At 41.0% G+C, this 25,256-nt stretch overlaps 2 long non-coding RNA genes across 2 annotated transcripts; one reads left to right on the top strand and one right to left on the bottom strand.

Annotated features, from left to right (window-relative positions):
• The first annotated feature begins 5,525 nt into the window (after positions 1-5,525).
• LOC138370887 (uncharacterized) lies at positions 5,526-20,039 on the top strand. The gene is made up of 4 exons (XR_011230259.1): positions 5,526-5,712; positions 10,608-10,771; positions 12,017-12,115; positions 19,941-20,039. It is a non-coding gene; the product is annotated as an uncharacterized lncRNA (long non-coding RNA).
• Positions 19,860-24,853, bottom strand: LOC138370888 (uncharacterized). Its single transcript, XR_011230260.1, has 4 exons — positions 24,023-24,853; positions 22,730-22,948; positions 20,570-20,645; positions 19,860-20,008 (listed from the first exon to the last, which is right to left on the bottom strand). It is a non-coding gene; the product is annotated as an uncharacterized lncRNA (long non-coding RNA).
• Positions 24,854-25,256: the final 403 nt, after the last annotated feature.

Genomic DNA, 25,256 nt, shown 5'->3' with positions numbered 1-25,256 from the left:
CACCAACTCTATAGTCTCTCCTCTAAGTTACAATACAATGCCGTTTTCTCAAATAGGCCATGTGCCTATTAGAGAAAACGGAAATTTAATGGCAAACATTCATACAAACCCCAAGTCGATCGAGTAGTATATTCGAACCCCAGTTGGAAACAGACCCAACTATAGGGTCTGTCCTGTATTTTGATACAGTGCCACATGAAAGACTGATTAAAAAGATAGTCTCATGGTATTGGGGGTGCTATATTAAGCTGGATTAGGGCATGGCTATACCAAAGGAAACAGAGAGTTAGTATAAATGGAATCAAGTCAGAGTGGGAAAATGTTGTAAGTGGAGTGCCTCAAGGCTCTGTCCTGGGACCTCTGTTGTTTATAATATATATAAATGATTTAGATTCAGGTTTGAGTAGCAACATTTGCAAATTTGCCGATGATACCAAAATCGGTAGGGAAATTAATTCGGAGGAGGACTCACTATCACTTCAAGTTGATCTAGATAGGGTTTTGAAATGGTCAAAGGATTGGCAGATGCAGTTTAATGCTGATAAATGTAAAGTTCTGAGGTTAGGTAATGATGATACACGCTTCCCAGTGGGCCCCTCCCTCCCCGCCTTCACTCTACTGTAAACGTAAATGTACGTGTGCGGCAGAGGAGGAAAAAGGGGAGAGAGAAAAAAAGCATTTTATGTGTCTTCTAACCAAAGTCGGGCTCTACAAGATACGAGCTAGATGGTGTTGTGATTGCGAAGTCGGATTGCGAAAGGGATCTGGGAGTTATGATTAGTAAGAATTTAAAACATAAGGATCAATGCATAAATGTTCGTAATAAGGCAAATCGGACACTTGGATTTATTAATCGCAGCGTTAGTAACAAGACACCTGGTGTGGTTCTCAAGCTATATCTTGCTCTAGTTAGGCCCCATTTAGATTATGCAGTTCAGTTTTGGTCGCCATATTATAGAATGGATATAAATTCACTTGAACGTGTCCAGCGTAGGATGACTAAGTTAATTCCCCAAATTAGAAATCTTTCATATGAAGAAAGATTAACAAAGCTTAAGTTGCATTCACTGGAAAGGCGAAGAGTTAGGGGCGACATGATAGAGGTTTACAAGTGGGTGAATGGACATAAGGGGGATATTAATAGGGTATTAAAAGTATCAACACAGGACAGAACACGAAACAATGGGTATAAATTGGATAAGTTTAGATTTAGGAAAGACTTGGGTAAATACTGGTTCAGTAACAGGGTTGTAGATTTGTGGAACCAATTACCGCGTAACGTGGTGGAGGTGGGGTCCCTCGATTGTTTCAAGCGCGGGTTGGACAAGTATATGAGTGGGATTGGGTGGTTATAGAATAGGAGCTGCCTCGTATGGGCCAATAGGCCTTCTGCAGTTACCTTTGTTCTTATGTTCTTATGTTCTTATAGGATGGGTTAACCCAAGTATCGCGCTTCCAAAAGGGTCGCCCAAGTTGGAAAAGACGAACGCTGAAAGAATATTGTTGAAAACATCTTGATAACTGATTAAACCAAAATTATTTATTAGTCAGAAGAAAGACAGAAACGCGATCTATATGTAAAACCTCTATCAGACAAATATTTTAAGTAAAACCGGAGATATTTGTAGTTGTATAAAAGTGGCAGTTTTCATCGCTCGTCAAACTCTAAAACCGCAGCATTCATCTCAGAACCATGCCTATTTCACGCAGATTCCTTAATAAACGTAAGAGTTTTATATGTCACAAGAAAGACAGATATATAAGCTTCGTTCTAAATACCTTACCATGGGCATATTTAAATTTAAAGCGAAGATACGTGTACTTTTATAATAGCCGAGCTCCGACTCCGGACAGATCGATCGACGGAGCAACTCTCTCTCAGAACAATGCTTATTTCACGTAAATTTGTAAATAATCGTAATTTTTTATATGCCTCAAGAAAGAGGAATATAAGGCTCATTTTAAACACTTTATCATAGACATAATTAAAGTTCTAATGAAGATTCATGTATTTTAATAATCGCCGAGCTCCGACCCCCGCATAGACTGAGCGACAGAGCAACTCTCTCAGAAGAATGTTTATTTTACGTAAATTCGTTAATAAACACAAATGTTTTACACGTCTTAAGAAAGATAGAAATATAAGCTTTATTTTAAATACATTACATTAGACATATTTAAAGCTCAAGTGAAGATATATATGTTTTTATAGTGGCGTTCAGTAGCTTTTCGGTCATGGAGTGCAGACGCCTACGCACTTGCCAATATGTTGTGTAATTAACAAAGATACGCTAATAAAGCCTAAAATATTACATGCCTCCAGAAAGACAGAGCTATAATCGTTATTGTGAGTGCATCAAAGGAAATATATGTTGGAGACCAATGATATAGCAATTTTAATTTAAGTTTCGAGTCCCGCCCGGTCGAGAGAGATGGGGCGACTCTCGCCCCATCTATTGGGGATTCTGTCCACTAAAGACCCAAAGCTACTCAAACCTTCCTAGCATTACGTAAGCAATGAAGTAATATGGTATATTTACTCACTATAATGTGGATGCTGGATGCAGAAAATGAGAAAACATAATTTTACTCTGAAAAAATATCATTTCATAACAAAATAAGATGTAAATATGTAATATCAAAGGAAGTCGATGGTCCAAGCAACAATATCGTGGAGCGACTTATCCAAGATATATTGCTCTCTGGAAAGTGTTTGCTGGCATATCAACCTTCTGTACACAGTGATCCAGTCGTCGAACTTCTCTGCTCAAATTATCGCAAATTTAATTTATGATGTTAACAAGTAGAATGCGTATTTTTAATCAAATCTAACATAACTAGCCAGAAAACGTTAAAGATTATTTAAAAATACATGGTTGGAAGTTAAATCAACTCCATAGAACAATATTTTTGTTATAGATACTAATCGTTATTTGTTGGTATGCGTTCGCTACTTAAACTATCATGTACTGTATTTATGTAAAATCTCCCTGTTTCTTCGGACATGGAACACGGAACCTTACACGCTCTCTGATTTACTGTTTAATGGAGATTCACAAATAAGCTTATGATTGTATACGTTATCAAAAAGGCAGTGACAAAGTAAATTTTGCATTTTAATCACAGAGATTAGATCTTAGTGAGATAGGAAAGATATTCATAATTTAAAGAAGGATTTTTGAACCATCGCTCTCCCTATCAATAGAAACTAACTTTTTTTGTTATTATTAACAAGCTTAGGTATACACAGTAATGTGCTGCTACCCTATTCTATATGAAAGATTACACAGTGTATATCAAAAACTAGCTATAAGTTCATTAAATATTCCCATCTCACAGGATGGTTAGTTATACATGGAATCAGGGGATAAAATACCAGCCTCAATAAAAAAAAAAATAAACTGTGACTAACAAGAACACCACTTACGGGCTATTCATGCCCGTGCTACCTTTTGGGTGGCTTAATCCTCATCAATCAATCACAAGAAACAAGGGATACATCTCCCGTCACGCAGGGTCCAGTCGCACCTCCACAGATCTCCAGTATCATCTATTGATACTGTTAATGGTTCAAGAGGACTACCACTTACGGGCCTACCTCAAGATAACAATCAGGTGAGAACATAAAATATAAGGCTGATCTATTAGCCTCCGTTAGCAAAATCCGGGTACAGCATAAGAATATCTTCCAATATTCCTAAGTGTATGAAGTAATTACAGAGTTCAAAGTACCTTATACCATTTGGTCTGAAGTCACTTATAACAGGGCAATCACAGATATAGTGTTGGTGAGTATGTCCCAGCTCTTGTTCACATAGTTTACAATTGGAATATTCACCATTGGGGGCTATTCATTACCTGCAGCCACCTGCGATACATATCGATATCCTAGCCTAATTCTGGCAATTACAATGTCACACTGTCATTGTGACACTGGTGGAAGTTTTATGCTGTCCGTTCATGTAATTCTCGATTCTAAACATGTTTACTTAGTTTAGTTCATTAATTATGCACCCCATATATCATCTTGTGGGCGGTAGTGGAAAAGGTTACAGAGGCACATAAACATGTCATAGCTCTTTATACTCTTGCTTTCTAGCTTTTGTGTGTCAGTGACTGCTCTTCTGTCTTCCCTAATTTCCTAAAATATTGCGGCTTTGACAGAAGAGATTGGAATGCCCATATCCCACTCAACTTCAGGCTTATCACATTCAGTTTTAGCTGCCTTGTTTGTGTCATCATGCTGGACAACACCTATATGAGAAGGTATCCATACAAATGAGACTTTGAAACTCCTACTGTTTGCAATAATAATGTTGTTTATAATGGAAGTTACAACTACAACCTTTTGAAGATCAATGCTAATTTTATCTAGATAATGCAATAAACGAAAGTTTTCTATGTCAACAGAAAGGCAGAAATATAAGCTACACTTTAAATACTTGTCATAAATATAACTGAAGTGAAAGCGAAGATATATGCATTTGATACTGTACAGTTTCTTGATGGCTTGCTCTAAGAGTGTGAAGCCCTTCACACCAGCCTATAAATTGTGTAATTTATTTCCATATATGCTAATTAACCTTAAAATCTATATGTCAGAAGGAAGGAAGATGTAGACGTTAATGTGACAACATTTCAAGAAATATCTCTCTCTTTAAAGTTAAATAATACAATCCTATCGCCGGTGTCCGGACACATGAAAGCTACTTAGGTATCAGTGGCCAGCCAGGTGGAGATCACAGGCTGTACAATACTGATAAATTATGTAATTCACAGAGATACGTTGATAAATATTAATGTTTTATATTTTATTAAAAATACAGATATATACTTTGTTTCATACGTTAAATGTAACAATATTTCAGTATATATTATATAAGCATAGTATATAGTGCCTTGGGATTTCTCAAGGAATTGGGGTCCAAGCTCATTGACGTCACCAGAGACCCAAGGGCTTCCAGTTTTTTATTTCAGCGTCTCAGTGTGGCGATCCAGAGGGGAAATGCTTGCTGCGTCCTCGGTTCCTGTCCAGAAGCGGAGGAGCTTCAAGAGATCCATAACCTTTAGGCATTTGTCTTGTATGTTTTGTAACCTTCAAATACACAATAAAGGAAAAAAAAAAAGGGAAGGGGGTGGTAGGAGAAAAGCACACAGAAACTGTATTGGAGGGGACCCACATTCCCTCCAATGCGTTATGTGTGGTTTCCTCCGAGGCTATGGGTCCCCCTTCTTCCAGCCAGAGGTGGTACTCCCTTCCCTATTGATTAAAAAAAAAAAAAGCATAGTATATATAATTCAGTATATACAATATATAATAAGAGTGTCAGACCACGGAGGAAGAATTGAAACAGGAATTTCCTTTAGTACTTTCTTATATTAATACATCTTCAGAGCGAACCATTCCTTCTGAAGATGTATTAATATACGAAAGTACTTAGAGCATTCTATTGTGGTTTTAATATTGAACAATTATACATATTTCAATTTCAATTCAATTTCAATTATACATATACGAAACAGACAAATCTGGTGTCCGAAATAGTAAAAATATTAGTGTGCGATGTGATCAATGTAAGGGGGATATTGGGTGTGCCTCGTATCCCCTATAACAACAAGAAGTTCGAGAGCGATGAGGCCGCCACCTACTAGCTTCAGGATGTCGTCGAATCTAAATCAACAGTATACTACCGCCGCTACTTTCTCGGAAACGTAAGTACCTGCCGCTTTACTTCTCTCACCCTGCCTAGCCTGGCCTGGCCTGACCTGGCCTGACCTGGCCTAGCCAGACCTGACCAGACCAGACCTGACCAGACCTGACCTGGCCTAGCCTTACCTAGCCTAGTCTGACCTGACCTGGCCTAGCCTTACCCAACACTAATCATCACACGTGACAGCCCAAACGAATCGCAAATAAGTACACGTAACAAGTCATATGCCCGGACACTCTTTCACCTTGGGGACTGAGTGGTAACTATTGTATAGAAGAGCCGGCTCCCTGAGAGTGGTAAGAGGGCGTGATAAGAGGCTAACATGTGTTCTTGAAGGAAGTCGATAAAGCAGACAATTTTCAAAAGGAAGGGCAGCATAACGAGCAGACAGGAATGGACAGAGTCGGTTATCCCATAATGTGTAATACGCCCCGCACAGCATGGGTGGAGTGGGGGGGGGGGGTTGTTGTAGCAGGGCACAGTATGGTGATGGTGCGGGTGAAGTACACACCCACTGAATTCCTGCCATCAATAATTGTTTTCATAACCATTAGAACAATGGCATCCCTCCAGCCACCATCCTTCCACTGACCCCCTCCTCTGGTCCTCCACCTCAGACAATAACCCCCCACACCCCCTCTCCCTTCCAGACATCAGCATGTCAAAATCAGTACCATAATGTGTTTAAACTATTTAAACTAAGTCATTGTGTATCTCAAGGTATCTTAATTCATTTGAAAGTGTACATGTGCATTCGTTCATATACTCGCCTAATTGTGCTTGCTGGGGTTGAGCTCTGGCTCTTTAGTTCCACCTCTCAACCGTCAATCAACAGGTGTACAGGTTTCTGAGCCTATTGGGCTCTATCATATCTACACTTGAACCTGTGTATGGAGTCAGCCTCCACCACATCACTTACTAATGCATTCCATTAGATATAATCATATATGATTACACATAATCATAATCATTCTATACACATAATCATATATGTGTACGTCAACGTATACATACATGTGTATATATACCTCATATTAAAATACTGATAAACGAATGACCATGAACAAATTAATTTATAATTGTAGCATTATATATAATTTTAATAGACTAATTACGTGTTTATACATTTGAATGGTCCAGACAGGTGGCCAGCCTTGGACATATACACTTCTGGTAGGCACAATGACCTCATGTTAGACCCTTGATAGATTATGTGAGAGAGAGAGAGAGCTGGGGCAGGGAGGTGCGTGTCCCAGGGAGATAATCCATGCCCATGCCCCGCCTCGAGGTCAGTTCTCGAGTCACACCAAGAATAACAATCGAGCAAGTTGTCCTGACCAGGATGTGGCATATTAGGGAGGGTTGAGGAATAGGAAGCCTGCCTGATAGGGCTCTTGGCAAGCAGCTCTCCCTCAGTCTACCTATCTATATGGAAGAAATGTATCTAGGCCCTCCTCCCCCCTGCCTATTCTCTTTCCCCCACCTTTCTTCCTTCATTTCCTCCCTCCTTCCCTCCCCCTCACTGGTGAGAGAGTAGGAGTGTGAGAGTGGTTAGAGAACTCGTAGTTCTCACGCTCGTGAAATTGTCTGCGACCCTGGAGGAGTAGAGCGAAGGGGGGGGGTGAAAGTAGGTGACGATGGAGGAGTAGAGGGGAGCATTATATGCAGTGAACGTAGGTGTCTATGGAAGAGTACATCATAGAGGAGGGTGAAAGGAAGGTGACGATGGAGGAGGAGAAGGGAGGGGGTGTGAAGGTAGGTGATGATGGAGGAGTAGAGGGGAGGAGGGGGGTAAAGGTAGGTGTCTATGGAAGAGTACATCATAGAGGGGGGTGAAGGTAGGTGGCGATGGAGTAGAGCAAAAGGGGTGGGGGTTGAAAGTAATCCTGAGTTTAATTTTTTACTTATATATAGTGTCACCTCGGCTTACGAATGAATATTTATGAACTTTTCGGGTTACGAGCCTAATTTCTTCGAAAAATTTGAATCGGGTTACAAACTTTGCCTCGGGAAATGAGTTTGTTGATATGCGTATGGGCTGACCTAGCGCGTGGTGGCATGGTGATCGCACCTCAGTTTACCAGTGTCTCCTGCCTAGTAACTATCGCGCCTGAATTCTTTATAAAGCATTACATTTGTTTTGGGATTTTTGGCTATTTGAACATAAAATTTGTTATTATATATCTTGCCATGAGTCCCAAGAAAGCCAGTGGTAAGGTTCAAGCCAAGAAAACACATGTGAGAATGACCATAGAGGAAAAACAAGAGAGCATTCATAAACGTCAAAACGGTGCACAGGTTGTTGAACTAGCTAGGCAGTACAACAAATCTATGTCAACAATATGCACTATACTTGCTAAGAAAAAGGACATTATGAGCGTTAAAGTGGCAAAAGGCATATCAACAATCCCGAAACAAAGAACACAAACACTTGAGGATGTTGAAAAGTTTTTATTAATTTGGATACACAACAAAGAGTTAGCAGGTGATAGCATTTCAGAGGCCATCATTTGTGAGAAACCAAGGCATTTGCATGAAGACCTTTTAAAGAAAACCCCTGGAACGAGGGGGAAAAAGATGAATCAAGTTTGAAAATGTGAAAAGTTTGTGTGACAATAGAGCCTCGTGGAAAACTTTTGCTGTGGTCATTACCTGGTGGAATGCACCCAGGATGGAGTATCAGGGCTATACATCTTTTAAATCGTAAAAGTAATAAACATTTCCCATCAACCTTACAAACCATATTAACCTATTTTCATGTATTTCCCCCATGTGCATTTTAACAGTTACTAAATTGCCTTTATCATTCTGTAAAATTACAATTACAGTATACTTTAAGAATGCCTTCAACATGGTAAGAAGAGATGCAGTACTTTGTGCCGTACATCGCCATTTCCGGCCCCTCTACCCGTTCATACTATCGTGCTACAGTGGCGAGTCAAAACTGCTCTTTGGTGAACATGAAATCAGATCATGTGAAGGTGTTCAGCAAGGTGATCCTCTTGCTCCCCTTCTTTTCTGCTTAGTCTTAAAAGAAATCACTGAAAGCTTGTCCAGCGAGTTCAACATCTGGTTTTTGGATGATGGCACTATAGCTGGCACCGTAGACCACCTCTTGTCAGATATCAGGAAAATAAGGGAGCAAGAAGTAAGCCTGGGTCTCGTCCTGAACCCTTCCGAGTGTGAAGTAGTCTCCTCCAACCCAGACATCGTAGCTAGAATAAGGTCTGCCTTGCCTGGAGCCCATGTCATTAGGGCCGAGAACAGCACCCTCCTTGGAGCTCCCCTCGGGTCTAACACCATTGAGGAGATCCTCGACAAGAAAATCGCAGACCTTAGGAGGATGGAAGACAGAATAGGTGACATCGATGCCCACGATGCTTTTTATCTCCTCACCAAATGCCTATCCCTTCCGAGGCTAACCTACTTTCTGAGGTGTGCCCCATCTTACGACAACCCAAAGCTTGAAGAGTATGACCTCCTACTGAAGACCATGCTGGAAAAAGTTGTTAACCTCTCCCTCAACGAATGCCAGTGGAAACAAGCCACTCTTCCTGTCAGGCTCGGTGGCTTGGGTGTCCGCACCGCCACCCAAATTGCTGTCCCAGCCTTCCTGTCTTCCTCCTCAGCATCAGATGACCTGGTTAAGGAAATTCTACCTGACACCCTGAGTGATGTAGCGGGGATACAGGACCCCCACTACACGGAATGCGACACGAAATGGGGTGCCATGACAGACCCAGCACTCAGACCAGCCATGCCGAAAGCCAAGAAACAATCCAGTTGGGACAGCCCCATTGTAGACAAAGAAGCCACAGCTTTGCTGGAGGCAGCAACAACCCCCAGTGATCGTGCACGCCTCACAGCTGTGCAGGCCCCCCCATGCAGGGGACTTCCTTCTGGCAGTCCCTATGTCTGCGACAGGCACACGTCTTGATCCGCAGGAGCTCCGTATTGCAGTCGCTCTCCGCCTTGCTGCCCCTATCCACACTGTTCACAGGTGTATTTGCGGCGAGGCAGATGCTGACGAATATGGATTGCATGGCCTGCACTGTGGAAAATCGGGTGGTTGGCACACTAGACACGACGAAGTCAACGACATCATTAAAAGAAGCCTTGCCTCTGCTCAGTGTCCAGCGGAGAGAGAACCCCGCAACCTACTGAACCGTGACTCTGTTAGCTTTGCCGGCCGACCAGACGGAATCACACTGCGTCCGTGGAAGGGTGGCAGGCAGTTAGCATGGGACTATACTTGCGTATCCACTCTGGCAACGACATACATCACCCTCTCTGCCGGCACAGCAGGAGCCGCAGCGACACACAGAGAAAAACAAAAGTCAGTCAAGTACAGGCAATTAGATCAAAGGTACAACTTCGTTCCAATAGGGAGACCCTAGGCCCAAGGGGTGAGAGTGCAAGAAGGTTTCTTAAGGATCTTGGTTCCAAGCTCATTGACACCACAAGAGACCCTAGAGCAGCAAGTTTTCTCTTTCAGCGCCTCAGTGTCGCGATCCAGAGGGGAAATGCCCGCTGCATCCTCGGTTCCTGCCCGGCGTCGAAGGAGTTCGAGGAAATCTACAGCCTCTAGGAAGCGAACTTTTTCTTGTGTCCTCTTAATGTTCATTTTTTGTATAAAATCAGATATGTAACTGTATAACCTTGCATAATAACGTGTACATCATAATAAAAAAAAAGGGGGTGGTAGGAGAAGTGAACACTCTTTCGTATTCAGAGTTAAATGGCAAGTTTTTCCCTGAGTGCTCTGTGTTCCCTTCTCTGAGGCTGTGGGTCCCTATAATTGCACCAGTGGTGGTACCCCCCTAGTATACTGTATATAATTTTGTTAGTATAAATGGACTGAATATTCTGAAATCACTATTAATTTTACAATTTCAGATTCAAAGGTGGTCTGGACACCCAATTTGGTCAGACAGGTGAAGAGAGCATTTAGGATAGTTCGAAGAGATGAAGATGGTCACAATTGTGTTTGAAGAGGCAAACGCCCCCCTTTGCTCCTGACATTATGTTCAGCCTATTGACCCCTGCACACCTAACACAAGGTAGGTTGAAAACTCCTCCTTCATGTCATTGGTTCATTAGCCAGAAACTTAGGACCCATGCAGGAATATCCCTAAAAAAAAAAAGTGGCCCCAACAATGCATCCTCCAAGTCTGGAGGATGAGCAGGAGCATTGTCGAGAAGCAGGCCCTTTAGTGTCAAACTTTTCTCTTGCAGATATTTTTTGATGGCAGGGCAAACCACTCTACATCACAGTTTTTCTGCACGTTATATATTTTTTAAAACTCTTGGATTTTCGGAATGATACACGAGCAAGGGTTTAATTTTCAAATCGCCACACAGCACAAGAGTTAGCCTATCCTGACACAAGTTAGCCCAAGTTAGCTTGTGTCCGGGCAGTGACGTCTCCTCTTGGGTAATGTATGTCCTCTTCGGCAATTTTTTCCAGAATAGCCATGTCTCCTCACAATTAAACACTTGTTGTGGAATATATCCATCAATACAGTATCTACAAAATCTTTAAAATCACGAACAAATCTTTCAGCCCCTACTTTGTCTGAGCTGGCACCCTCACCATGCCTCACAACACTATGAATACCACGTATTTTTTCAAAATTTCTCAAACCATCCCCTACTCACCTTAAAGTCTTTCGTATCTGCAAAACTCGTTCTAGGGGTTTTCTTTATAAGATCTTGCATGAAGATTTCATTGTTGACCAAACCACACACTGGAAATTGAATAGACGACGACATTTCGATCCGTCCTGGACCATTATAAAGTCGATTGTGATGAGATGAGGGAAGCAAGAGCATTAAGTAGGCAAGAGAGAGAGGCGAGGAGATGGCAAGTATGTACGTATGTACATGAATAAAACATGTACATACTTATACATAACGTGTGTAAATAGTGTAATAAACACAATAACAGTATTTTGGGAGGAGGAATGTTGGCGAGTAATGTGTTGGAGGAGGGAGGGAGGACTGGCAGGGTGTGGCAGCTCACTCATGTTTTTTGGGCTCACCATACCAACATAGTGGATCGTTATGGTGAATACATACGTAGATGGGTATATACAATGTGTGTATATAGTGTAATAACAGCAAAAACACTGTTTGATTGTAGAATATGTCGCATATATGAGGCCCATAATTTTGAGCATAGTGATGTTCTATACTTTGAATTTTTATAAATTCCACAAATTACACACTTTTAAATAATATTACAGCAAAAAAAAGAAGAAATGAATGAGAAACTTCAAAACAATTGCGCAACATTTTATTCGCAGCAACTGCCGTCGCACGGGGTGGCGGGGCCGACAGACCCCCATCGCTCCAACGCTCAGCGCCCATAATTTGCTCAACTTCCCAGCTCCATCGCAGCTAAAGTAAGTCACATACAATATTTTTTGTTTAGTTTCCCCGTGATCAGACTCTGCATTTTAACAATATAAGAAGAGAAAAAAATTTTTTGGAAAGAATTTATTTCTTGTGCACCAGGGTGTTATTTGGAGACAGAGCAGTTCAGTGGTTAACTACTAAATTTTTTTTCTCCCACACACGCACCCCCCTAGGAAGCAGCCTGTAACAGCTAACTCCCAGATACCTATTTACTGTTAGGTAACAGGGGTCATCCCCTTTTGTACAAAGAATCTGCTAAAGCTTTTAGGGCTAATCTTTGACACTCGTTTGTCTTTGTCGCCCCATATTTTTTACGTCCGAGTTGAATGCTCTAAGGCCCTTAACTAACTTTAGGTCATGTCCCATACTTCTTGGGGAGCTAATCGACACTGCTCTTTACATTCCTCTCTCATTCTGTCTAAACTCGATTATGGCCCTGTTTACTCGTCTGCTTCTCCTTCTACCCTTCACCATCTGGACACACTGCATCATACTAGGTTACGGCTCAGCTCTGGTACCTTTCCTTCGACACCTACCCTAAGCCTGTATGTTGAAACTGGCGTCCTGTTTCTACAGGATCGCCATGATCGCTACTGTCTTCTCCACCTTGCACGGTCCTTACAGCACCCTCACTCTTGCTTATGTCATGCCTTGACCTTTACCCATCCTGTGGTTCCTGTTCCCCTTCACCACCTATCTCTTTCTGTACGGTTGTCTCTCTTACAAAATGCTCTTTCAGTTTGTGTTACCAATATTTCCCCTCGTGTCATTCTGTCTTTGCCCCTATGGAGGGGTCCCCGTTCCTAAATTCTGTAAGCCTTGACCCACATGACTAAAACTTTTACCCCTCCTACAGTTCTAAATCACCTTTTCCTTGAACACTTTTCTTCACACTTCCACTCTATTTCCGTCTTCACCAAAGGGTCTTAAGTCTGCAGACGGTGTAGGCTACTCTGTTGTTTTTCCTGACTGCACCTTTGTGTCTCCTGCCTCCGGAGACTAGCATCTTCATGGCAGAACTTTATGCTATTCTCTATGCTCTTCATCAACTCTTTTCTCGCTGTCAATCCTCCTCTGTGTTTGTAGTTGACACTTGCAGTGCCCTCATGGCTCTAGAATCCTTTAATCCAGTCCATCCTTTGGTAGTTGAAATTCAACATTGGCTGTTTCTTATCTCCAGTAGATTTAAGACAGTGGAATTTCGCTGGATTCCCACCCATATTGGTGTGTTCTTAAATGAGCGTGCGGACACTGCCGCTAAGGAAGCTATCCACACCTGTCCCATCTCCCGTAAAGGTATTCCTTATTATGACTTTTACCCAGTTATTCATTTCCCCATTCTTGCCCGTTGTCAGGGTTGTTGGTCTTCTGTTACTGGTAACAAATTGCGTGCTCTTAAGAGTAGTGTGTTCCCGTGGCCTTCCTCCTACCACCGTAACCGGTGGTGGGAAACGGCTCTGGCGAGGTTGTATATTGGTCATACACGTTTAACTCACGGGCACTTAATGGAGCGCTGCCCTGCTTCTTATTGTCCAAACCGTTGTCTCTACATGTCCTGACTTCCAGGACTTACGTGTCTTGCTTCCCGACCATCCCTCACTGTCAATTGTCCCTCGATAAAATTCTTGGTAAATTCAATACCTTTGATATTGTTCGCCGTATGCGTTTTTGTTCTTGTATTGGCGACGTTAGTGATATTTAGCGCACTATGATTATCCCACACATTTGATGGTTTGATAATTACTGTACTGTACAGTACTTTGGTTTGGAATGTATCAAATAAAGTTGTTTCATGTATTCAAAGGTGTGAGAAAATCCACTGGGGCTGTGAGATGAAGCGAACCTGTAACAAAGGCATTGCCAGTTGCATACTCTACCACCACTGATGGTAAAAGTCTTACAACTGGATATCTTGTGTGACGGGTTATGGTATCACAGCTATACTGAACCAAGATGGTATGGCTCTCCCTCACATAAATGAAAGAAATGCTGCTATTGGCCTTGCAGTGTGTAAGTTGCAGGTGGAAACAAATGAAAATTATCAAATAAATAATTAAACAATTTACTGAAATAGTAATGAACAAAAATAACACATGACAATACTTGACTATCATGTAATGCAAAGGTGAACAAGTTAGTATGACCTTAAATGCAAAAAATAAACTATAAGCAATGAATAAAAGTATGAAGATATACTGGTGTTCTGAAGACAGCTACCATACCACCATGGCATCAGTCACATGATGTTGGCTGGAAGTGGACGACGGGTTAGAGACACCAAGGTGATCCTAGAGCACTAAGGGAGAGATTGCCTCTCCAGGGAGGCAGCGCTCTTTATATAGTCCGGCGGTGATGACTCATTCAGTGTCAACACGAGGTGGACATCTGGTCAACTAGCAAACTGCTCGTTGTGGCTGGCGGTGCCTTTGTGTTGAGCTGTACCACTGTCAGTTGAAGGCGGCTAACTGCTTGTTTGTGGGGACAAACTGCCAGTTAGCAGCGGCGCCCGGCTTGCCTCTGAGTCGTACCAGGCCGTGCCAGGCCCTGGGGGGTATGGAGAGGTGGCAGGACTGATGACTCTTCTGGGCTGGTGTAGATGTATACTTCCAGTGCAGAGGCATTGAAGGTGAAGGGAAAAGGCAGTTCCACTGCTATGCAGGGGATCCACGTGACACTTGTGAAGCCACAGAAAGTCTGGAGGCCCTACTGAAGCCAGTCCAAGTATTAAATAAAACCCCTGAAGTACGCCGGTGAAGGGTAAAGTGAAGGGTGAAGCAAGACCGTATGCCCCAACTTCAGGCACACACAGAAAATCACGTTTTGGTCCCGCCTCTCAACTGTGTATTTGAAGTTGGGGCGTATGGTGTTGAACTGCTTCAGCCTTCACCTGAGTGCTTGTAGGTCTTACGTAAGACGTTGACTCAAGGAGGGGCCTCAATACTTGCTATGATTTATGGGGAAATCCGGTTGTAAGACTTTTACAAAGTCAGTAATATACTGTGGTAGAGTATGCAGCTGCCAGTGCCTTGGGCAAGGGTTTACGTCGCCTCACAGCTCCAGTGGATTTTCTGCTTGGTGTATATCAGGTTGTGATTTTGTGTGTGTACCGTATTGTTATGATCGCCATCTGATAAGTCCTTTCTGGCCTCAAGAGTCATTTTTACCCACCTAGAAAGATTGCAGATGGCCAAAGCAGTTATTTAAGTTAAGAAGGGACAAGTCTTAAACAGAATTTTGCATAATATTTGACTGTAAAGGGGTAAATTGAGGTAGATTGAAAAACAAAATGGTGAACCGGGCAGGCGGTACTCACAATTAGGCGAGTACACTCGGGAACTTTTAAAGTGCAACCAAACATGCTTTAGGCTCTCACAACAAGAGGTGAGTGGTGTTGGCTCAGGTGCTCAGCCAATCAGAGCACCTAAGGAGGGAGGGCAGGAGTGAGAGGGGGGTGGTATGTGGAAGTTTGGTGACAGTTGTGTGTTGTTTGTTCATCTTCATTGTAAGTTTCATGGCTTGGTGTGCATTTCCCTAGTAAATTTAATTAGGGAAAAATTCAGGTGTTTGATTTTTTAAATCAACTTTTTAAATGTTGAGTTGTTAAAGCCTCAAAGTGCATGGAGTTGGTTTGGGAGTATGGCATCCTCATGCTGTTGCGTGCTCGCGTGAGGTAGCAAAGGTGATGTAAAGTTGTGGGGTGTACATGCTTGGGATGTCCTCTTTCGGGATGGCTGGTGTTAGACCTGTGTGTTTGTCGGTTGTTGAAAAGCCGTCATCCTTTGCTGTTGTGGTATTGATTTTACATTGTTCATCTTGTAATTAATACTGTAGTGCGATATCTAGGGCTACCATTTGTAGGTTTAAAATGTCTAATACAAACAGTTGTCCAATGAGTTTTAATAGGAAATATCATCCACCAAGCACCATTGTACAATTGTATTAATTGATAGTATATGGATTGTGCAGAACTGCTTAGAATGATCTTTAACACTTGGCTATATTGGTCATGTCAAATACCTGCACGGTGAATGCTCAAAGACCCTTTCTTTATTCAGTGTTGTCACATACCTCATGGGGGTATGGATAGGCAAACACTCATTCGGTTAAACTTGCCTTGTAGTACTTTCAGAGCTCAGTAATTTGGAATCTGGTTAGCACTTTCCAAATAAATTGACCTTTAAAGTGAATTCCTATTTAGGTTTAAAACATTATACCGAATGAGAAACTCGGATTATATAGCCGAACACCAGAAATGTTGTTATTCAATTTGGTTGCCTAAAGCACATTCAAGGACTACACATTACATGGCATTCCAGGATTCCTCTATACCTTGCCTTATGCTGTAAACATTGCCACAACCCTGTGTTTTATTGATTTAAATGGCCACAGGGAGGCATACAACACTGCAGATTATGATGTCATTAGTTATCCACTGTGCTGACAAGTGGGCTGACTGATGTTCGTTGACACCTGTATCGTGCTTCAATTTAATCGCCAGGAGATCACCCTCTCACTAGACTCGTCTGTAGGAAGTACAGTATAGTATCTCAAATTACCTTGGATCATAAATAGCATAAGACTTGGGGGTAGGAGAGGGTTGCAGTGTTTGTCATGGCTCTCAGTTGTTCCTGGTATTAGGCAATTTAGTTCTGGAATCATTTTTGCTGGCCAATGTTAAACTTTTTCGAAAGTAGATGTTTTTCTGAAAGGGAAGGGGGGGGGGGAACCTCTATGCTTGGATACAGTTATCTAAGTGAATACTGTACTTAGATTTATACAGTAGAATAACTACCTTCTTTTCCTTAGTCAAAAAGGTTGCTTGTTTATTTCTAGGGACTTGTATTTTCTTTTATTTTTAACTGCAGCAACTTTCAGTGAATGATAGATTCTTACTGAAAGGACCTTTACTTCATTGTTGTTGCTTTATGGTCATCTCATTGTGTACAGGGATTCCGCGAAGCTTTTGGGGTTAGTCTTTGACACTCGTTTGTCTTGGTCAGCCCATATCTCTTGCCTCCGAGTTGAATGCTCTAAGGCCCTTAACCTCCTTAAGGTTTTGTCCCATACTTCTTGGGGAGCGGATAGGCGCACGCTCCTCTATTTGCACTCCTCTTTCGTCCTGTCTAAACTCAATTATGGTTGCCCTGCATACTCTTCTGCTTCTCCTTCTACTCTTCGCCATCTTGATGCTTTGCACCATACTGGGTTGCGTCTCGGCTCTGGTGACTTTCGTTCGACTCCCGCCCTTAGTTTGTATGTTGACACTGGCTTTCTCTCTCTTCAGGACTGCCGTGATCGCTACTGTCTTCGCTATCTTGCGCGGTCCTTCCAACATCCTTCCTCTCGCCTCTGTCGTGCATTGACTTTTCCTCCTGTGGTTCCTGTTCCTCTTCATTGTCTCCCACTTTCTGTCCAGTTATCTCGCTTACAGGATTCTCTTTCTGTTCATATTTCTAATGTTTCTCCTCGTATTGTTCCTTCATTACCTCCGTGGAGAGTCCCCCTTCCCAAGTTTTCTACGTCCTTGACTTGTATTAGCCTTTACCCCTCCTACAATTCTGAAAAGCCTCGTCCTTGAGCACTTTTCTTCGCACTCCCACTCTATTTCCATCTTCCCTGATGGGTCTAAGTCTGCGGATGGTGTGGGCTACTCTGTTGTTTTTCCTGACCGTACTTACATGTGTCGCCTCCCTTCGGAGGCTAGCGTCTTTACGGCAGAACTTTATGCTATTCTCTATGCTCTACGTCTCTTGCTTTCTCATTCTCATTCCTCCTTTGTGGTTGTAGTTGATTCTCGTAGTGCCCTCATGGCTCTAGGGTCCTTTAATCCTGTCCATCCGGTGGTCATTGAGATTCAACATTGGCTGTTTCTTATTTCTAGTAAATTTAAATCAGTAGAGTTTTGCTGGGTTCCCAGCCATATTGGTGTTTCAATGAGCGTGCGGATGCTGCCGCTGAGGAAGCTATCCATTCTTGTCCCATCTCCCGTAAAGGTATTCCTTATTCCGACTTTTATCCTGTTATTCATTCTTCCCCGTTGGCCCTCTGTGGTTGGTAACAAGCTGCGTACTCTCAAACTTAGTGTGTCCCCGTGGCCTTCCTCCTACCACCGTAACCGGCGGTGGGACACTGCTTTGGCACGGCTGTGGGTTGGTCATACCTGCTTAACCCACGGTCACTTAATGGAGCGCCGCCCTGCTCCTTATTGTCCGAATTGCGTTGTCCCTCTTACAGTTGTGCATATCCTTGTTGAATGTCCTTACTTCCAGGACGAGCGTGTGTCTTGCTTTCCGACCGTCCCTCGCAGTCACTTGTCCCTCGATAGAATTCTAGGTGAATCGGATACTTTTGATATCGTTCGCCTTATGCGTTTTTGTTCTCGTATTGGCATTCTTGGTGATATTTAGCGCCCTCTGATTATTTCGCACTTTGATGGTGCTACATGGCCTTCCCGGTTTGGTGCCTACTTTTGGTAATTACCTTACCTTCATTGTTTCATTTTAATGTGGTAGTTGTGATATGGATTGTTCTGGCTCACGTGCAAGGTCTTGGATTTTTTTATGTTTTATATTAAGAAATTGCCAGTCTTGTTACTATTTTGTAGAGTTAGAGATCTGCATTAAGGCCTCAATATTATATTCTTTATAACATGTTATCAGCAATTTTTGTGGTTGGTAATATTTAGATTAACCACTGCACTAAGCACCTTTAGGCACTCAGAGAGTTGTGCTTTTTGTTTTTTAATTTGGCTATATTTTAATGTTTTCATTACTATTTGTGTTTTGAAATGGAAATAGTTGACTTTGGAAACATTTTGACATTAAATTTACCTGAACATTTGTAAAAATAACAAAAATATGTCCTTGTCAATTGCACCAAGACGTTTTTGCCGAAAATAGGCGAGCAGTGAAAGGGTTAATGTCAGTGATGTATATGACAAGGGTTAAGACCCCTTGTGGTATGACAGCATTTTTCCCAGTCATTTCTTTAACAAATGAAAGGGTCATCGTAACCATTCTTTTGTCCTTTCTACCATGTACCTGTTTGTTGCTTCTTGGTCTTTCATTTGGTACTTTGGCTATTAAAACAATGGCCTTTGGTAATGTTGCAATTACCATTTCTAAAAAAAATGAGCAGGTTCATTAGGCAGGGTTTGTTTTTAGCAAACAGTTTTACAAAAAAAAAATTCCATTCCTTCAGGACCTTGCAGATGTTAAGTCAAACTAATTGACAGTAATCTGTTTTGCCCTTTCAAACAATGATGGTTTTAATCTAGGTAAAATATTTCAGAATATCTGAAGTTTGGCAGACAAATCATTTAAGTTACCAAAGACTTGGTTTTCAATGTTGTATAGATGCTTCAGTGTCACTTTTCTAATGTTTTGTAAATTTAACAATGATCTTTAGTTAATTTAATCATAACTTTTACAAAGCTTAGGTGTTGCATAGCTTTAAATTTACTTTCAAATATGAAAACTAAAATATTGACTAAAGTTTCTTCCACTTTAATATTTCAGACTAATTTGCAATATTTGTTAGTTTATGTAAATTGAGTAGGTAGTCCACTTTTACATCTTTTCAATGCATTTTGCATGCACCTATGTAACAAGTTACAAATAGGTGTAAATTTTACCAAGTATTTATTTTCAAAGTAAAAAAATTTCAGATGTTTAAACACTGCATCAATAGTAGTAAACAATAATTTCCATCATAATTTCAGGATAAGGTATATAAAGTAGTTTCATTAAAAAATTTATTTAATAAGTTTTACATATATATTTATAATACATCTAGTATTTATTACCGTTTCAGGTTGTGGGACAGATGCTCCTAGATGAACAGAAGATCCAAAAGGCCAAGAAAACTCCAGAGACAATCACCTGTAAAACAAAAATAAACATTAAACAGGGACACTACTTTTATTATCACCAATGCCTAATAATAAGCCCAAAAAATCCTAACAGCCTATCTTTTAAGATAGGCTCAGCAAGGCCTATCCCTTCCTCAGATTTTAGTGCAGAGCTTGTTCCCTGAATGGGTGCATTACATCCACCCTTTTAGTGCCATCAACACATTGTACATATGCTTTATTGAAAGCACTGTACAATGCATGCCAGACACTAAAGTTTTAGATGCATCCACCCATTCAGCAAACAAGCCCTGTGAGAATTAACAATGTAACCATTGTTAAGGGTCCCTAAACCTATGCAAATCTAGTCCATCTATTAGATGGGTAGTAGAGCAAAGCTCTGAAAAAGCCAAGCCAGGGAAATCTGCAGGACTGCCTGGTCCCCTTTTATGAAATGGGGTAGGATCAGTACAAACTGCATCATCCCCTGTGGGTTGTAACAGTAGGACATGGTTACACACCTATAAATGGACTAGATAACAGAATTAAGATTAGGTCATTGATATAGCTAAAACATCAAATTCAAACTCACCCACTTTCGTAGATTTCCTTTTGCAGAGTAAAGGAGCCTCACTCCAAGCCAGTCCATGCATCATAATCACTTTCACCTGAAAAATATTTCAACAAATTATTTTCAGATTTAAAGCCAATCTTGCTTTACTTTTCAAATTAGCATTCAGTACTTTACAAATTCAGATGTAAAAAATTTCTTTAAGGAATTTACCTTTCCTACATATTCTAGTAGCAGTAGTAAAGATCTAATTTAGCAATATAAATATACACAGCATCAATTTGCCAAGTTTCAGTAAATGTCATTTGAGAAACTATCCACAACTGCACTTCAATGGCAATTTACATTTATCTTTAGCAAATGCTATATTGTTTAAAAACAAAATGCTGTAGACAAGCTTAACTTTTGAAGGGGGCAACATTTTCATTGCCATCAAAGCACATCAAAGATGCTCTGAGCTAACATACCCTAGTCATTAGTGAATGGTGGCCAGTAACTCTAGTAGGAACTTTACTGCCATTAGAATCCATGCAGAAAGTGTGCACTTCTGCTGTATCTGCCAGTTTGCTAGAAATTGAAATTGGCATACTTGCTCAGCAACTACTTGCCCTCTTGTACCATGTTACTCAACCATAACATAACCACCACACCACCCATTCTTCTAAAATAACATCCCATATGATAAAAACTTCTGCTTTTAATAAATATTTCTAACTTTAATATTAGTTGGCTTGCATGGTGTGTTAATCATTCCTTTGGCAGAACTGTAGCTAAATTGTTCCCACAAAATATTTAATCCATTAACAGTACTGTATCAGGTTCATAAAGAAATTTATAATAAAGACCAAGTGTGGTCATAAGTGCTGCAGATGGGGGAGATAGAACCTTACACCTGCAGAAGTGTGGTGATAACTAGAGAGAATATGGCCTTGTATAGTTGCTAGTGTAAAAATATTACTAAATTTAGTAAAACACATTGTCTTGGTAGTATAGTTGGGTTAATTATGAATTTTCAGACTAAAAAGCTTGGTACATAATTCAGAATAAATTTGTCCCCCTAGTAGTAAGCAGTGGTTGCAAAAGAATAATAATTTGTATATATAAATTTTGTATTGCTTTTATTCAAATGTTATACATGGTTTTTAAATTAAAGTTTGTTTGCAATGTTCCAGAAAAATGTTCATGACTAAAGTTGTTGGAAAATAAAAATTGTATAGGATGTCGACTTTAAATGACTATAGCTTTGTTTGTAATTAATAAAGATGGGACAACAAGATACTTAGTGTGCCATTTAAAATGGCAACTTAAACTGGTGGTACAGGTATGAACAAAATAACATCGCTATGCAAATAACTTTTTAGTAATATTTACTGTTCACATAGACAGGTTGTAGAAGGTCCTGGCAACAAAGAGCTGCAGGAAAATACTTGAAGATCTACAGTCAGTGTTGTGTACATTGGAATTAGAGGGTAGAAGTTAATTGCTAAAAACCTATTAAATATTAGGGTATGGAAGTCTAGGCTTAGGCTAGTGGGTACCATATCTGCAAGTTTAGTCCTTTCAGGAATGTATTTAATAGAATGGTATGTTGAAATTGTGAAAATTGTAATGTGGGGCATTAGATCTTAAACAGCATAGTTGAGGGTGTTTTATTAATAATTTTAATGAAATAAATCTTGTTTAGTTAACATTAAATGTTTGTTAAATAAGCTTTAATCTATAAATGTATAACACTGTTAAGGGTAATCATGAGTCAAATAAAGTTAATGGCAGGAAAAGTTTTTTTCTAAGTGATGGTATTTTTCCCTTGAAAGTAAAAAAAATATTCAATGTTTACTTTAGCTTGGTTTTAAATTTATATAGTTTTCCAGAATGTGGTTTGGAAAGTCCAGAAGTCCCTCTGTCAGTTGGAAGAGTTAATTGCTTAAACAGAATCAGGCGAGTTGTAGTAAAGGTTAATCTGAATAGATTTGCATAAAAGTAAAAAAATAGTGATAACTTAATTAACTATGTAAGGGGGAGATTCTGAATAGCAAGTGCCAATAGGCACTGCCACTGGCTTATGGCAAAAGATTCTGTAGCAATAGAACTAAGCCACACTTCCTCCCCCCCCCCCCCTTCCTCCCAACTGTTCAGTGTCAAAAGGGAGGGGGGGGGGTGTCCATTTACTGTACCACTTACATTTTAGTGTGGGCTTCATCCACTATTCTGATGTTAGCTGGAACATTTGTGCCAGCTGCTGGTTTGAAAGAGGCATACCATGTGCCAATTCAGGAAGCTTTCCACGTTCCTCACTGCATGTCAGCTCAGGACCTCACTACCATGTTGGGAGGCAGTTGAAGACTAACCAATCAACATCCCAGGCTGGAGAGCAGTGCCAGCTCAGGGAGAATTTACCACCTGCAAAAGATTTAATACTCTTAACAATCTACACCATCTATCTCATCTTTACCTAGCCCCCAAACCTTACATTTGTCAGCATTAAACTGCATCTGGTAGTCTTAACCATTTCAAAACTATATAGGGCATCGGTATTTTTTTTATTTGCCAATTCTGCAACTATTGCAGTCTAAACCATAATCTTGAGAATAACGAGGTCCAAGGAGAGCTTTTAGGCACTACTTACAACACTTCTCCCAACTTAACCCCATTTATACTAATTTCCTTTGGTATAGCCATGACCTAATCAACTTCAGTCAGCATTCCCAATGATCCGAGCCCCTATCAATTTTGCGCCACTATCAAAATCTCTGCTGAAGTCAAGGTACACAAAATCACAAACCTTATCACCATTTCCTCAACTATGCAACCTAATCCATGAACATTTAGTAATAAAACTATGCGATTCATGTATCTAGTCATGTTTCTCAAAAAGAGTAGAGAAATGGCACTTGCAATGTTAGATTCTAGTAACTTTCCTCACAATAGACTAAGCTAATTGGTCACCAACTTAAGCGTTAAAGTTAACTCAAACTTTTCCTTTAAAACTTGCTATATTAGGAACTTTCCACGACCGGCCTTTACCCGACATAATTAAATAGGGTAAAAACGGTATATTAAATGCAGTAAAACTACGGTAAATTCAATATGATAAACTTGCATTCTTTAAGCATGGGCTGCATAGTAAGTTTACTAAACTATATGTTAAGCACCCTGGCAAACCACTTCGTTCTATTCAATTTCTTTATTTAATCACTTTGTCCGGCTAGAATTTTTAGATTAGATTAAAGGAACACCCTCCCTGGTAACGGCTGAACTAGTTAACCAAATACAAATATTTAGGTAAAATACTTTCATAAAACCAGTCTACTTCCCCCACCAGTAGACTTGTTCAGCTAAAGGCATAATGTAATGTTCCACTTTAGTAAATAAAGACTTAAAAAAACACTACCCCATCTGTGTAGTTACCGGTTACCTGACATTCTACGCTTAAAATAACCCATCTATTCCCCATAATTGTTCGATATAACTTGCCTCTCACCCGCTGGTCGAGTACACAGCAGTATATATCCTCCTCCATCACTCACCGCGTGGATACTATTTCACTCTGGCCGCAACTTGCATCAAATCACCTACGTTGTCCATAAACATATATAGAAGAGCAACTGACCGTAACACCCGTATAGCGATCATCACATAACGTGGGAACATTAGTAGTACTGCTGTCAAAACATAGATGGCGCCAGGACAAACGGTAATTCCTATGGACTCGCCTAGTTATGCATTTTTTTTTTGTCCCCTAACTCCCCTTGCCACTTCGGGGGGGTATAGGGTTTTTATGTAGCTTCGGAGCCCGATCCCCCCAGCCACAGGGCATGGCGAGACGGACCCCTAAGCATACCTAATACCCTAACACACACAAACTAAAATAAACATATATGGCAGATCTCATCACACCCACAAGAGTTAAGATGATACTAATAATACATAATAATAACCTGAAAATAAACAAAAACATTAATGGAAAATTCTTTTGTGGTTGGTTTTTTCTATATGGGACACAGCACACATAGGTAGGGGTGCACAGTATAACATTTAAAAAGAACAAACAAACGCTGAAGGCCAAAGCAGCAGGCTGCCCAATCGGCAGGGATGATGATTTGACGTCGGCATACATGGAAAACAAGACACAGTGGATGCTCCTAACTAGGCCCCGGAGCGGGAGGGTTATCATGTATGCGCATGGGGTCCCTCCGGTCGCCGCCTTATCTACTCGTGGGCTCTGCCAGGTCATCCACCCTCTTGTGAGACGCCATTAGGAGAAGTGGTACTCCAGATGACGAAACTGCTTAGATAGTTGACTACCAGCTGACTTGGCTGCGGTTCACCTAAGCGTGACTATAGTTACCCTTATACACCCTGTGCACAGTGATCCCGGGGCTAGGGAGGCCTGCCCCTTGACGTGGCCTTGGACCATATTCTGTATATAGAATATGTCCAGGTCAGGGCCTTCACGGAGCAGATCTCGAGGTCGCTCTTGGTGAGACCCATACCTTGTAGACCACGCGCACTCTCCTTGCACCATCCACCCCTCCAATTAAGGGTTATTGAGGAGGCGGATACTGTATGCTTACCGGTATACTCCCGGACCTTCTGCAGGATCTCGGGGGTGCCGTATTTGTCGCACTTGCTCTGATGTGGACGGGAGAGTGGGAAGTTATCAGCTGAGACCTGGGTGTCTAATATGAAGGCCTCATCACCTTTGCAA

Source organism: Procambarus clarkii, chromosome 33 (genome assembly GCF_040958095.1).
Source record: "Procambarus clarkii isolate CNS0578487 chromosome 33, FALCON_Pclarkii_2.0, whole genome shotgun sequence".
Classification (NCBI taxonomy): Eukaryota; Metazoa; Arthropoda; class Malacostraca; order Decapoda; family Cambaridae; genus Procambarus; species Procambarus clarkii.
Note: the sequence above shows the minus strand (reverse complement) of the source record. Positions and strands in the feature narration are given on the sequence as shown.